Below are 4,849 nucleotides of genomic sequence, written 5' to 3'. Positions count from 1 at the left end.
GGATTATAGCCGTGACTAGTGTTTAAAGGTTCAGTCCATAGGACTGCAAAAAACCAGTGGACCGAACTGAACCAGACCATGGTCCGGTCTTTTTTTCGGTTGCAGTTGCCCCAATTTGGGGTTGGTCCAGTTGCCGGTTGCCTTATTTCAAAAATCTTTTAAAACCATTCAAAGACTGGTTTTAATGGGTTGCAACCGAATAAACGGTCACGTGCATTAAATAGCCTTGTAACCACGTTTATTGCCTTTTATTGGGTTTTTGTTTCATCAAAAATGGTTAAGAATTGAGAAAGATATAACCAAATCCATATTTTACCCAAGTCTCTAGGAGATGTAATTCGGTTTCAGTCATAGCTATGTCAAATCTTCATTAAATCTCTTATAAATTGGTGGAATGACAGGTATTTACATGCTTTACTATTTTATATAACCGTTTATTTTTCAGAGTAATAATAGTCGAGATACAAATGGTTTATATTGGTATAATAAATTATACACAAGAAAACGGGTCTGGATCGGTCTGAACCGGCTCCATAGACTGCAAAAGACCGGTCCTAGGTGGTTCAGTTCGGTTCCCTCAATATCTGGGTCGGTCCTAGACCAGTCGCAGTCCACGGTTGCACATTTTGGGGGCAAAAAACCAGACTGAACTGAACTTGCGAACACTAGCTGTGACCAGGGTATTGTCAAACGGCTTTGCTGGCGTTGGTACAACTATGGGCAGTAAAATATCTCCCTTTCTATAATACTTGCTTGACTAACAATTCTTTCACTCATGTCACAGTTGTAGTCAGCACACCGGCACACCTTCTGCCTCTCTCAAGGACATTCCCGCCATCCCCGTCTCTGCCTTTGCAGCGACTGTACAGGAGTATGAGGAGAGCTCGGAGATGGACGATGACAGGGACATGCTTATTGACTAGTCTCATCTTGTAATCTCTCGAGAGAAATATATAGCTATTCTGCATTTGCTCCAAGCTGGTTGCTAATAGCTATCTATGTTATGTCCTACAATACTGTCTATATCTGTCTATGTAGAACTACAAGACTTCCATATTATGATTCTATGGGGAGCTATGTTGTGAGCAGGTCAGGCTAGATATATGATTATAGTGCTATATAAACTAATGGTGATGCTATGGGGTACTATATAAAGGGGGGGTTGCAAAAGTGCTATCATAGCTATCAAAGCTATATTGTGCTACGTGTAACATGATAGTACAGTAAGCCTCACCATCTCTACATCTTACTTTATGATACTTCCCACTCCCCGAGATTCAACTCTCGCTCCACCTCTCTGTGTTTCATTTATTTACGCGTTATTACTTTTCATTACATAAGCATTGTACTTACACCTCATGTTTTACATGAGGTGAATATATCTTCTTTTCACCACCAACCACTCTGTATCGCTCGATACTAGCCCTACTAACGGCTGCATCTAGCTCTCAGAGAACGCGTGGATTACAAGAGGTCGTGACCGCTGCTAGAGCAATCTTCACTGGAACTGTCCGTGAAGATCGGGATACGAGTACCGTGAACTGTCACATTCTACAATCCCGCGCATCTAGTCACCTTACTTGACCTCTCTGAGGGTCACCACACCTCTGTACGTGTATTCGTCAGACTCCCTACGACTGTCCCACTTCTTTGAGGACGCTTTCGCTAAGAAGTGTTCCACAAAGGTGGACACTGTGGGAACCAGTCGCATATCTGACCGATACGCATCTCATTCATCCATCTAATCGGAATTGCATTCACCTACGCTCGTCGGACGAAGACGCCCTCACGACATCGAATTAACCTAAAACACTCAATCTTCGTTCGCCCTCTCAGTCAATCTGTCCGACTTCCGTCGCTCCAAGACTACCCCCTCGGTTTCCAGAGGGGGGAGACCAGCTTTTTCCTTCCCTAGCACGCTTGGGACTTCTAGACTCCCGATTCCGACGTCGACTCGCCCCAGTAGCAGCAAGACTTCGGTCCCCGAAGTCCCAACGCCCGAGACTACGTGGAGGAAAGGTCCTACTTTGGCTTTGACTCTGCAAGCCCCAATAGGCAGCAAGGAAACTCCAGTCATGCGAGACCCCCCTCCTCATCAACCACTTCCCTCAGGCCCTAGTGGATCTGCTTCACCGACGATCACCCCAATCTCCAACGAATCCGTCCCAACAACTTCTTTGAGCGCGGTCGAACCAACAGTCGATCCAGCGTTGAATTCGAGTTTGAACCGTCAAGGCATGGAGAGGGGCTATTCTCTTTCGCCAATGTACAGCCTTATCCTTGAGTACAATCGAGAACAAGGTGACAACCTTTCCACGGCTGCGGAAGTTTCGTGGATTTTGCAGAAACCCATCCTCAAACCTCAAGATATCGAGAAAGGGGGAGACGACTCTGATCCCTATACCGCGGTATGACTGGTCGACTCGGAACTGCAACCTATCCTACGCGTAGTTACAGAACTACAAGTATTCTTGGACCGAATGGCCCAACTCATCGATGAACGCACCAAAGTATTCCGGGTCGATCCGAGCGAGACAATGACCTTGGCCTTACAAGGTTGTGCAAGCCGGTCCCAGTTAGAAATGGCATACAAGATCCTGCTCAGGCGGCTGCTTACCGCTCAACAAACGATCATGAAATACGAAACACAGTATCGTCAATCGGAGGTTCCGCTTTCCCCACTATCGACAGTTCCGGAACTATACGACGAGATCGACAACATCGATAGCGTCGACGATAGAATGAGGTTCATGTTGGATAACGTACCCCGCCACCAAAACCAGATCTTGTCGGGCGCACGAGAAGCTCTCAGGGATGGACTAGGCTGGGACGTGATTTGTCCAACACCCCCTTTACCATCAGCTGCTATCTCGCAACCTTCAACCTCAGAGTTCTCCCGGACCCGAATCGCTCAAGGAAAGAAAAAGGTCGATTGGGATGACAGTGCTCCGTGGGAGAATACCTCCACTAGCGTCGAACAGGGCAGGAACCTCGATGAAGGACTGGAACCATCCTTTGGGTTTCAGACGCCCTTCAAAAAGGGAACTCATTTCTTTGATACGACGACGGAAGGTCTTTCCCCAGCCTTCTTCTCTATGCCTGGGCTCGGCTCTGCCACGGACGTGACTGTAGGCTTGGCTACTCCCTCTAGGACTGAACTAAGCGAGAATGTCAGGGAGTACAGCGCGAATCAAGGGACGAACGCCCTCACTATAACCAAACGAATTCCAGATTCCACTCAAGCAGCCACCACCGCTCCGACCAGCAGTTCTTCCTTCAAGAACGTCAACCCTTTCGCCTCAAACGGCTACAATGGATCTCCACAAGTCCCTCCGAATGGAGGTGGTGGGAACGGCGGAGGGGGTGGTAACAGTCCCCAGAGAGGCGGTGGTAACGGCCTTCCCCACTCAGGGGGAGGAGGAGGAGGCGACCCAGGCAGAGGTCCTCACAACCCAGGAGGTGGCGGAGGACCAAGCAATAATCTCCCTCCTCGAACGCCACAGTTCTACAGCAACCCCGGCGGGGGAAGCGGAGGTGGCGGAGGAGGAGATCCAGGGGGAGGCGGAGGACCAAGCCCCCAGAATAACGATTCTTGGCCGCCAGCTCCGTATGGCAACATGCCCGCTTCGATTAAAACGGAACTAAAGGTGGAGCAGCTGCCCGAGTGGGATGGAAACCACTGGACGGCGATCGATTACTTTTGGCAAATCCAGCAGCTAGCGTACCTAGGAGGCTGGCTTCCCGAGGCTTTAGGCTATTGGTTATGGTTCCATTTGAAAGATAGTTCGCCCGTTCGTCGCTGGTTCGTGACTTTACCGTTAGCACACCAGAGTTACATGCGATCCCACTACCTGAGATTTTTAAAAGGCATCAAAGATGGCTTCCTTGGACACTGCTGGCAACTAAAGATGAACAATTACTATAATGCTCAAACCTTCAGGGAAAGGAATCACGAGAGGGAATTGCCCTCAGAGTTTATTATAAGGCGAATCATATATACTAGAATGCTCCTCTCAGTTGACGCTGGGGGGCCTCTCGAAGTCTTTTACATCATGAGGAAAGCTCCCGTGAGCTGGGGTCCTATCTTGCTTTTGAGTAGCATCAAGGACTCGAGCGAACTGTATTCACGAGTTACTGAGCACGAGGAGGCTCTCTTAGAAGCTTACCGCGTTTCGAGGGGAGGCCAAACCCCTTCTATCGACAACATCGTCACGCAGCTTAAGCAAATGGGTTTCGTTCAAGAAAGACAATCTCATCAGAGGCGAGCGAACATGGTAGAATACAGTGCTAGTACCGATTTCATGCCAGTACCCTCTACAGACGACGTAGTGTCGGCTTCATCGACTGCCGTCGAGGACCTCAGTTCTGGGCAATACATTCTACGTGAAGCTTACCAAGTTCTACGACAGAGACCACGCCTACCTCCCAAAGGAGGATATCCTTTCTCGAAGAATGATCACATTACAACGAAAATGGGGAAAATGCCCCCTTCTCCGTGCAAATGCTGTGGCAGCGCGAATCACTGGGATAAGGAATGTCCAGACTGGAATACTTACCTGGAGAGAGCGAAGCGTTCAGCCAATTCGGTAGAGATCTGGCCCGAGGACGAAGCTGATAAAGCTTACGCGTCAGCATATTCAGTCCTTCTGAACGAAAGGTTAACCGACCAGTCAACTAATCAACCAGTACCCCTCGAGTCTCCCATTCAGCAGGGTTTTGAACAGGCATCGTCCACTTCGCAGACCCCTGCGGAGGAGGCAAGTAAGACCAGCGTTGCGGAAGCGTACAAAGCTTCCAGACGGGCTTCTGTGGAAGAAGTGGAAGACGAGGATTACATAGCTCACCTAAT

Source organism: Laccaria bicolor, genomic scaffold, assembly GCF_000143565.1.
Source record: "Laccaria bicolor S238N-H82 LACBIscaffold_10 genomic scaffold, whole genome shotgun sequence".
NCBI classification, from domain to species: Eukaryota; Fungi; Basidiomycota; class Agaricomycetes; order Agaricales; family Hydnangiaceae; genus Laccaria; species Laccaria bicolor.
The sequence above is the reverse complement of the archived record's forward strand: the minus strand, read 5'-3'. Positions refer to the sequence as shown.